We start from the raw sequence: 12,498 nt of genomic DNA on the forward strand, positions 1-12,498 counted from the left end.
ATTTGGAATTTTACGATATACTTGATTATAATCAACATTGAAACAACTGTCTTCATAATCTTTATAATAACTGAAATCACAAGGAATTTTCGGATACGCCTTTGAAAAAAAACTAAAATAAATTAAAACAATTTGAAAAAAAATGAGTAAAAAAGCATTTATAGCATTCTCTAAATATTTATTACATGTAAAGCTGAATAGTCATATATGAATACTGATTAAAAAAATAATAACTTACAATTGTGTCTATAACGAATTAAACAGAAACTTCAGTTACTTATTCAGAGTATTTGCCAACAATAATTTTCTAGGAAGTGAATATTTGTGTCACCACTCTTCTTATATAAGAATATTGATCTTTCCTCAAATACTTTCGCTTCTTTTTTTTTTTTTTACTTGTTTTACTATATTTCACTCCATCAAAGGACAACTATATAAAAATGAAGGGAAAGTCCATTGAAAGGGGGGGGGGCGTTTTCATCAATAAAATTAGATTAACACGCCATGCGCTTAATTTTCGTGATGCTGATAAAGCCCATAGACACTTATTGTCTTTCGGTAGTATCGACCTGAGTATACCAAATGCTTCAAATTATAACAAAAATGATATCAGAAATAGGACAAACTTGAATCCATATCACGTGTAAAGTCGTTTCAATTAACATATAATATTTCTGCAGTATTGGAAAAGAAAACTGTCTCTATCTAAAAAAATAAGTTTCTAATTACCGGACGCATTCACCATGCCAGCATACAGACTAGTCTATTTATGGGTATATATATTTCGTTTGCTTCATGAAAATTAAAAAAAAATACCACTACCCCTTTTAATCTAAATGACACGCCTAAGGTTCCACACCATGATGTTTGTACTTAAAACTGCCTTAACACATAACCTTTTCGACTGTCATGATTGTTTATCACATTGAAAAATTCAATGACAGCAAATGGTCTACTTTATATCGGCCTTATAAGGGAACAATATCAAAGCATTTCGTCATGTTCGTAGTGGCGATTTACTCAGTTCATATATAAACTCGAAGAAACAGCTTCATACTATTATATATTGTTTAACAATTAAATAACTTAAATGTCCTACATTGAAGATGTTTCACACTTGACTGCACAAGGAGGAATAACACGATGGCTCGTTATTGAACAATATAATAACTGTAAACGATCTCTATTTGCTTCGGATAATATCTCGGAGTACACAGTCTTGTGTTTTTAATCGGTTTACATATAGACGAACGTGACTTAACAATATTGGGAAATATACATTTTGTACTTGTATATCAGTTACTGTTATAATACATGAACTAGATATTTATTACGTTTTTTGGTTCTGTTTGGTTAAAAAATTACAAATCAGGTTTTAATCACAGTTTTTGTGAAGATTTTTCTCATTATTTGTATTTCATATTGTGTTTTAGTGCAGATATAGTCACCATCTTTAAAGACAGGGAATTATGTTTGGAGTATATGAAATTTACCATGGATAAGTTCACAGATTGCAATCATTACTGAGCAAAAACTAAAATCACAAAAATACCGAACTCCTCAGACAATTCAAAACAGAAAGTCCTATATGAAATGTCAAAATCAAAAGCTTATACACAAAACAAACAGATATGATGGGTGAAAATGTCAAAAGTAGCAGTCAACATTGTGTTACAATCTTAAGCACTATTAAACATGTTAAAAGAAGCAAATATGTAATAAAGAAGTACATACAGGCATGTAGACAAAGAACATTAGCAAACATTAAAGACAAGACTACACAAATTTACCATAGCACAATAATACAATGATGGGATGTATAAGTACAGAGCCACGTCATGTGTATCAAAGAAACACAAAAAGGCATGTTCTTAGCAGCTATTTACGTAATATGTATACATATAGATTTTAACTAGCTGTGGTCCTATTCATTTGAATACTTTCCCAAACACCTTAACGTATATGTTATATTGAACGAATTTAAATAACAACATACTCATAGCTGTGATACTGTCAAATGCAAATATTGAAGAAAAGAATGATCAGAAGTAAATCAAGTTATTACATTGATCTTTATTCTTACGATGAACTTTCGATGGCATTTTAAAAAATTGTGTATAGTAAATGTAGAAGATGGTATGATTGGTGTATGGTGACTAATGACTTAAGTAAATAAAATCATAATGTACATGATGTATATTCGCTCCATGCGTTTTGACATTCATGGGGTATAAACCTGTGTGTCTGGTACATTTGTACTATCTTTATATATATTCATGATTTGTGCATTTCAAAAACTCTGTTGTTGATCATCAACAAAAGATGGTCAAAATTATTTCTTAATTAAATCATGCATATCAATCAATTTTCTTATTTGTATGATATAATAACCATGCATTTTACAGATACAAGGGTTAAAGACTTTTACACATAGCAAACGAAAAACTTGTCTCAAAAGCCAACTAATATTATCACTTTTCTAGGAATATTTCTTTCCGTATGAAAATCAATAGATTGAAAGTACTTGATAATACTCTTGTTTAGTTTCAGAGGGAAGAGATTTGATAAAATATTTAACATCAACAGTGACGCTATCTCCGTTTATAATCAAATGTCAAACGCCTCTCATTTAACATAGAAAATGTTTCCCCTTATTTATACTTTATCTGTTTGTCTCTTTATTCAATCTATATCGGATGCTTAAAGTGGTGATAAAAATCATTTGCTAGGTCATATAATGAACTATAAAGCAAATTAAGAAAAGCAATGTAAATTCTTATTTGAATAAGGTTATAAATGAATATAGAAAATATTAGAATTCAACTGTTTGTAATCATGAAACATTATTGAATAGGTTGAATATATATGAATAGTCTTTTGAAGAGGTACCAAACACCTTGACTAAAATTAATTTGGCAACGTTGGTAACGTTCATTAAACTTTGACTCTGTGACAAAAATACTCAAAATTTAAAAAAAAACTTAACTTCACAATTTATCGGTAAATTATTTGGATATATAGCAGTTAAACCAGTACTATTTTCTTATCATTGAGATACCAAATATAACCTTAACAATAGAACGTGATTGAACCGTTTAGCTGATTATTATAGCAAGTGCTCCGTGTAGTGTTATTTAAATGCTAATTGTTTTATGTTTACCCTTCACTAGCATAAGAGATCATCCCTTCTTTCTAGTCAGGTCCATGTTGCCCAGTTCAATATATTAATATATTCATAAAGAGTCAAGAGCATTTCAACTAATTTGATTATTTTCTTTTTCAAAATAACACTTATGATAAGCAAACGAAAGGACGATTTGGATAATATAAATAGCCTATAATGTAAAGTGTATGCCGGACTATATAAAACACCTTAAGATGATGAAAAAAACAATGTTTGTTGAAATGCTACTGTCAAATGTAATTGGCTTTTCATAACAGTTTTATTCTTGATAATTGTGTGGTTACTCTAAGACTGATCTAATCAGGAAACGAGCTTTGCCAAGGTTACTTTAACTACATATGTACATACCACATATCATGGACTTATAATTGTGTGGACACCCTAAGACTGATCCCATTCGGAAACGAGCTGTGTCAAGGCTACTTTAACTACATATGTACATACCACATATCATTGACTTATAATTGTGTGATTGCCCTAAGACTGATCCTTTTCGGAAACGAGCTGTGTCAAGGCTACTTTAACCACATATGTACATACCACACATCATTGACTTATAGTTGTGTAGTTATCCTAAGACTGATCTTATCACAAATTTTAACAAATCATGTCGCTACCTACAGAAACACTCTCATTTCGGGTCTTCTTTTAGTCTGACAAAAACACAATTTGTATTTTCAAAAGTCAACAATGTTCACGATTAAAACCTCGCTTACATTCATATATTTATTAGTGATTTGAATTCATTAACATTTGTAAAATCCCATTTATTAGAATTCATATTTTTACCCATTATTAGTAATTTACAATAATAAATGAATGCAATAGCCTGCAACAATAGATATGAATACATGTATATACTAAATGGTGTTTAAAATTTCTTTCAGGTTGTACAGTTGAATCGATCAAACAATTCAGTTGCTTCATAATTTCTCAATGATTGTTTATTTTCCATTTTAGTAGTGTTTTTTTATCATCGATTTTTAAGGTTTACTTATTATTTATTAAATACATGCAAATATTTAAAGCGCGTGTAATCATTGAAGGATAAAATAATCTTTTAGTCATTTAACGGGAAGTAAAATTAAATATTACACTTAATAAAGCATTGGTTGTAGTTTATTTAACTACAACTATAGACAAAGGAAGATAACTTTAATATTTTTAGAACAGTTGTTAGATTTCTGCGCCTTGCAATAATGTAGCTTTAAAAAAAAATTGTTTAATCATTTTGAAACTTGAATTTCTAAGCATATATTTCATTGATAAATATCTAAAAAGAAAATGAATGGGATGTACAGAATATTATTATCAATACACTAAATGATGTGCATATCAACGGTGGGATTAAACATTGTAAGCATTGAATACGATACAGTTTTGATCCCGTATTTACATTTTGATAAAATATTTCATATAGACTATTTTTTTTAAAATCAAATATGTAATAAAAAAATATACCTTCACGTGCTACTTTTTGAGGAAAATGAGGTCGAAATTTTGCATATTTGCTCAAAATTCGGATTTGTGGCCGTATTTTCACTTTCGAAAGAACGACATAACTTTTTTGTTTTAAAAGATAAACACAAATTGTTTTGTGTTAAATAATTTGTAATTTCTGTATTTTATAAGTATTCTAAAAATTTATACATTTTTTTTAATCAGAAATAACTCATATTTATCAAATGTTCATGAATGTAGAAAAAAACATCATTTTTGCTGTATATTTATCAAATTTAAAAAAAAATACACTATTTACGTTTTCATGAAAATTGCCGCACATAATCTTCTCGTGTAATCAAACCAAATGGCATTTTAAAAAAGAGGGGTCCATGAACTCGTTTTCAAGTTAAATAAGTTTGAATGATAAAAATCAGTCAAAAACTGTATCTTTTCCCGATAAGTAATAGTTTGACGTCGCGAAAATAACAATTTACGTTAGCAACGTCATTACCTTCCCTATAACTGTATCGTATGCCCTTAAGATATCAAGTTAGTACCATGTTGTTTTGATTGCATTTCATGCAATTTTCACGCAGAAATGTTTTTGGTATGCACTTTAAAGACCTTACATATATATAAACATCAGAGTGATTAATATCTGTACACATTTAGCTTACTCGGTGTGAGACAAGGCTCCGTGTTGCAAACCATACTTTGACCTATAATAGTTTACTTTTACAAATTGTGACCAAGAACAGAATAGACTTGCTCGCAAAGTGGTATTTATTGACACAAAGTATGAATAATTATTTGGCATTATTAAAGCTACCTCGGGTTTAATTAAGTGGGGTTTTAAAGAAAAATATTGTTCTCATCTATGGAAAAATTTCCAGAGCAGGACAAATTTCAATTGTGTAATTTTTGTTTGTATGTAGACATATGTCATAGCTGAATGACATGAATACTATTATAGTTTGTACTATTAAAGGGAAGTTATATTTTGTGAGTATTGAGGGACCGTATTGAGATAATATCTTATAGAGAGATTGTCATGTTGTATCAAAATGGTCAGTCTGAAATTCATAAAACTGGAAACGGAACTTCTTTCTAAAATTGTCCGTCTAAAGATTTGAAAGTTTAATGAAAGTATTTTCTATTTACCCATTTTGGAGTAGATTTTTCGTAAACTTTTAATCTTTTACAAATCTTTTCTCAAATAAATCTACTGGGATAAATAGAACTAAACTTAAACACTATTCCAATAAAGTACCTTGATTAAGAAATGTATACGACGAATCTGTCATCCATTAAAGACTAAAATAAGATGACTGCTTTCAATTTTACTACTGGGACATATTTAACCAAACTTGGCCGCAATCATTATGGGGATATTTACACAGATTACTACTTATAATGATTTAAACCTTGTTTTACTGAACTATAAGCTCCTAACTTGGACAGACTCATTAAGAAAGTGGCCTTGTTTAATTGTTTGAAGGCACCAACCCTCCCCTAACCAGTGATAATGGTTTAACTGTTCACCATAAGAACAAACTATAAACCCAGTTGAAAAGGGATTAACTCATCAAATCGATACAAAGCAGAAAACCTCTAACAAAAACAAAGCTCTTTGTTTTCTTTTAAATTGATTTATTGGTGAAATATTAGGAAATTCCTGTAACTTCAAATGTAGTAAGAATAGACATAACAATACTATCATTCAGGTCACAATATAAAGGTGACATCCCTTCGATCCTTACTACAAAATTTAACAATACATTTAGGTATACAAAGCTAGTGCTAGTGCATTTCATTGTCTCTAGATTTAATTAAAAGTGAGTTTAGTACCCAATGATATATAATAAAGCCATATAGTATATTTGACGATTGAATCTCAACAAATATTCTGTCTGGTCCCCGAACCATAAAACCATCAGATAATAATCTATTGGTATGTAAAAAAAATGACTAAAAACATATTTGATTCGTTTCATCCTTTTCAATAAATCCTGTAGAATGTAACAGAAAGATTATATCTATTTGCATAATTATTATGTGTTAGGAGTCAACGTCCAACATAACTCGAAGCTTCGAAGTATGTACTGTTAAAGTTTAAGACTTTTGTGGCTGGTATTTGATTTAATAAAAATTTCAAATGAAAATAAGTTCAAAATTAGTTTGGTTAACCAACTCTGGCTGCATGATAAGAACAACCTACTAGGTGCAAACGAAAGAAGAACAACAATCCAGAAAGCTGACTAAAATATGATCAGATATCTAGATTTTAATAAATGATAAACATTAGATAAATAATAAATGATAAAACTATTTTCCAAGTGCATAGGGAAACAAATCAAGAAATTTTTACATCAATTGTGATGCGATCTCCATTGTCAATCAGAGATCTTTATATCCACTTAAGAGTTTCCTTTGGTATATTACTCCTCTCTTTTAAGGAAATGTGTACTTATAGGAAAATGTTCTGTCATCCCTCTCATTTAAAGCTAATTGTGTTTAGTTTCCTTATTGAATTAATATCAGTTACGTATACCAGTGATAAGAATTAATCACCTCAGGGATTTCATATCTGATTCTTAGTTATACCAGTGATCAGTATTGTTCAGCTCAATAATTCATGTTTGAATCTTAAATCAGTGATAAAAATTGCTCACCTCGATTAATTCAGTGAAATAAGAAAATAAGGTATGAATGCTAATGAAACAACTCTCCTTTCAGGTCAAAATTTATCAAAGTTAACCCTTATAGATCATTACAGTCTTCAACTAGAACCATTGGCTCACATAGAACAGCAAGCTATAACGAACGCCAAAAATTACTAGCGAAAAACTATTCAAACGGGAACACCAACGGTCTAATCTATATAAAAAACGAGAAACAAGAAACGCTTGTGAATCACATAAAAGACCGACTACCACCGAACACAATAATCCTGACCCAGGACAGATGCAGGTCCAAACGTAAACATAGGGACCAACACTCACTCCTATCTATAACAATAGTTTAACATGTCTGATTCTTATTCCAGTGATAATAATTGTTCACCTCAGTCAATATATGTCTGATTCTTATACCAGTAGTTAGAATTGTTCACATCAGTCAATTCGTGTCTGATTCTTATACACGAAGCATTGGCTCACATAGAACGGCAAGGAATGAAGAACGCCAAAAATTACTAGCGTAAAACCATTCAAACGGGAAAATCTATAGTCTAAGCTTTATAAAATCGAGAAGCAAGAAACACTTTTGAATCACATAAAAAAACGACACCTTCCGAACACAATACTCCTGACCCAGGACAGACGCAAACAACTGCAGCGGGTCCATACATTTAAATAGGGACCAACACTCATCCCTATCTTTAACAATAGTTTAAAAGAGGGACGAAAGATACAAGAGGGACAGTCAAACTCATAGATGTCTGATTCTTATACCAGTGATTTTAATTGTTCACGTCATTGCATTCATGTCTGATTCTAATACCAGTGATTATAATTGTTCACCTCAGTGAATTCATGTCTGATTCTTATACCAGTGATTATAATTGTTCACCTCAGTGAATACATGTCTGATTCTTAATCCCATGATTAGAATTGTTCACCTCAATGGTTCATTTCTGATTCTTAAACTAGTGATTAGAATTGTTCATCTCAGTCAATTCATGTCTGATTCTTATACCAATGATTAGAAATGTTCCCCTCAGTCAATTCATGTCTGATTCTTATACAAGTGATTAGAATTGTTCACCTCAATGGATGTATGGCTGATTCTTGTACAAGTGATTATGAATGTTCACCTCAGTTAATTCCTAATATACTTTGATCGACCAGCATGTAACAAGCACATTGGAAATAATACTTCAAGGAGTATTTGGGTACACGTCAATGAAACAACAACCCAATATTTTCCAAAATAAAGGCTTTTGTGGTTCTGTATATCCTTTTCAACGAGTGGTATATAATGCAACAGAAAAAACACTAAAGGACACCATTAAAGATCTAATTTGTACATCGAAATTTCAAAATGACATTAAATACACCGTCATTTTTTTATATAGTCTATTGTATTGTTCTCCTTCTTTACTGACATTCACTTAAAGAATATTTGATGTTAGGTACATTTGTACTGCTTTCATGCATTTTGGGTTGAAGTTTACGAATTCTCTTGTTGCCACGTTGTTGAATAAAAATTTGACATGAAACTAAAGTTTGAAAAATTGATGAATTAGTTTGATAAACCAACTGTATCTTCGTGATAAGATGAACCTACTGGATGCACATGGAAGAAAAACAAAATAGAACAAGCTGACTTTCAGAGGATCAGATATTTGAATGTTAATGAATGAAACACAATAGATTAAAAATAACTGATAAAACAACTTTTCAAGTACATCGGGAAGAAAATCTAGACATTTTTATATCAACTGTGACGCTATTTCTATTTTTCATTAGATCACTCACTTTACACTTATAAGTAAAATTCCCTATCTCCCGACTCTTCAATTCTAAATGTGGTAGTTTTTTTTTACTTATTCGATATTATATGTTTATACCAAGGTTTAATAATCGTCTACCTCTATCAATGTACATTATGTCTGATTCTTACACCAGTGATAAATAAATGTTCACATCAGTCAATTCATTTCAATCAATTATACCCATCAAAACAAAGAAACAAATTGCATGAATTGTATGTTAAGATTGATCATTATGACATAAAACAAAACTGCAAGTAATAACGGTTGTTATGATTAGGATCACCACTTATGTTTAATCCACAACCATTGTATAATAATGAAATGTTTGTACCTAGTCAACATTATGACAACTGCTGTCTTTAGTTTGATGTGTTTGAGCTTTTCATTTTGCCATTTGTTTAAGGACTTCGTTTTGAGATTTCCTTGGAGATCCGTTTGTTTGGTTTTTCTAACTTTATAGAACTTGCATTTTAAAGGATGAGGATTGTTTTCTGGGCACAAAAATTAAATGATTCGATAAGCATAATTTGACTGGTTTTATAATTTCTTAGAAATATTACAAATACTTGTTATTTTAAAATAAAAAGGGTCAGTGTTATTGAAACATACAACGTATCAATAACCTGTCACTAGAACCATTACACATAATGAGATAAATTCTTATTTTCGAAAAGCAAAACAAAATTCGCAATTGCATATGATAGTCTCAAATTTCTATAAGATGTCGATTATCAACATTTATAAAATGTACATTGCACGGTACAATATACATATTAAACGACACATTTATCATTTACAGTCATTACGAAGTATACAAAATCCAAACGATGCACGTCTTTGACCGACAGTTTCAACGCAGTTCACAATACATGCAGGACAACTGCATACAGTGTATTCTTATGGGACAATTATAAAAAATAATATTAAATTTTTATATTGAAATATAAAATAAGTCTTTTGAATTTTCCATCCATATATAGATTTGGAATTTTACGATATACTTGATTATAATCAACATTGTAACCACTGTCTTCATAACCTTTATAATAACTGAAATCACAAGGGTTTTTCGGATACGCCTTTGAAAAAAAAAATTAAAATAAATTAAAAAAATTTGAAAAAAATGAGTAAAAAAAAGCATTTATAGCATTCTCTATATATTTATTACATTTAAAACTGAATTGTCATATATGAATACTGATTAAAAAAATGATAACTTACAATTATGTCTATAACGAATTAAACAGAAACTTCAGTTACTTATTCAGAGTATTTGCCAACAATAGTTTTCTAGGAAGTAAATATTTGTGTCACCACTCTTTTTATATATGAATATGGATATTTCCTCAATGTACTTTCGCTTCTATTTTTATTTATACTTGTTTTACTAAATTTCTCTCCATCAAAGGACAACTATATAAAAATGAAGGGAAAGTCCATTGAAAGAAAGGGGGCGTTTTCATCAATAAAATTAGATTAACACGCCATGCGCTTAATTTTCGTGATGCTGATAAAGCCCATAGTCACTTAAAGTCTTTCGGTACTAACGACCTAGGTATACCAAATGCTTTAAATTATAACAAAAATGCTATCAGAAATAGGACAAACTTGAATCCATATCACGTGTAAAGTCGTTTCAATTAACATATAATGTTTCTGTAGTATTGGAAAAGAAAAGTGTCTCTTTCTAAAACATAAGCTCTTATTAACGGATGTAATAACCATGCCAGCAAACAGACTAGTCTATTTATGTGTATATATATTTCGTTTGCTTCATGAAAATTAAGAAAATACCAATCCCCCTTAAAATCTAAATGACATGCCTACGGGTCCACACCATGATATTTGTACTTAAAACTGCCTTATCATATAATCTTTTCGACTGTCATGATTTTTTATCACATTGAAAAATTCAATGACAGCAAATGGTATACTTTATATCGGCCTTATACGGGAACAATATCAAAGCATTTCGTCATGTTCGTAGTGGCGATTTACTCAGTTCATATATAAACTCGAAGAAACAGCTTCATAATATTATATATTGTTTAACAATTTTAAAATAACTTGAATGTCCTACATTGAAGATGTTTCACACTTGACTGTTGAAATCACAGTTTTTGTGAAGATTTTTCTCATTTGTATTTCATATTGTGTTTTAGTGCAGATATATTCACCATCTTTAGTGACAGGGAATTATGTTTGGAGTATATGAAATTTACCATGGATGAGTTCACAGATTGCAATCATCACTGAGCAAAAACTAAAATCACAAAAATACCGAACTCCTCAGACAATTCAAAACAGAAAGTCCTATATGAAATGTCAAAATCAAAAGCTTATACACAAAACAAACAGATATGATGGGTGAAAATGTAAAAAAATAGCAGTCAACATTGTGTTATAATCTTAAGCACTATTAAACATGTTAAAAGAAGCAAATATGTAATAAAGAAGCACAAACAGGCATGTAGACAAAGAACATTATAGTTCAGCAGATAGGTGCAATATATGAAGGAATTGTGCACTTCGTGTTAAAAGCCCCAAACTTTGTTCAAACATACTTCTATTTATACTATTCAATTTTAGATATGGAGGCAAGCTGGAAATATAGTTAACTTCCGGTAAAATCCAAAATGGCAAATGCATGTTTAAATATCAACTTTTCTTAAATCTCTTTCAATTTTTTTAGTTTAAACTAAAAGAACTGATGTTTTAATTGATCTGAATCGTATTAGATGGGTTTCAGTGTTGCTGAAGCAGCAATTTGGATGAGTTTGGTTAACTTCCGGTCGAAATTTCATGTCAAAATTCAAGAAAAATGTTGACTTTTAATTTGCAAAAAGTGAGAGAAATGGTGTAATAGAATCAGGTATTTATTTCTTTGGAGATCATTAAAATTCAATTGATATGGTGAACACTACTGTTTTTCATTATTACATTTGAATGAAGATAGACATACACTTCGATAAATCAAGAGTCTAAATAACAATTGAAAGATGAACTCTTAAAGATTTAAACTTATTGAGACATCAGATAATCGAAGACCAGAAAGTTCGTCCCCAAATGTTGGAGAGGTTGACTGGATTTTAGTTAATTTATATGCTTTGGAATTTAGTGTGACATTCATTTACTCCGAATTAGTACACCATTGGTATAGGGACTAGCTGGTGACCACATCCGGTTACAGGAATTTCTCGCTGCATAGAACACCCATTGGTGGCATTCGGCTATTGTCTGCTCTTTGGTCAGTTTGTTTTCTCTTTGATATATTCCTATTTCTATTCTCAATGTTAAATCTATAATTTGTCAAAATATGACAGACAAATAGCTGCAATGCCCTACACCCTCAAATTGTATCAATATTGTTGCTAGA

Source organism: Mytilus edulis, chromosome 14 (genome assembly GCF_963676685.1).
Source record: "Mytilus edulis chromosome 14, xbMytEdul2.2, whole genome shotgun sequence".
Lineage (NCBI taxonomy): Eukaryota > Metazoa > Mollusca > Bivalvia > Mytilida > Mytilidae > Mytilus > Mytilus edulis.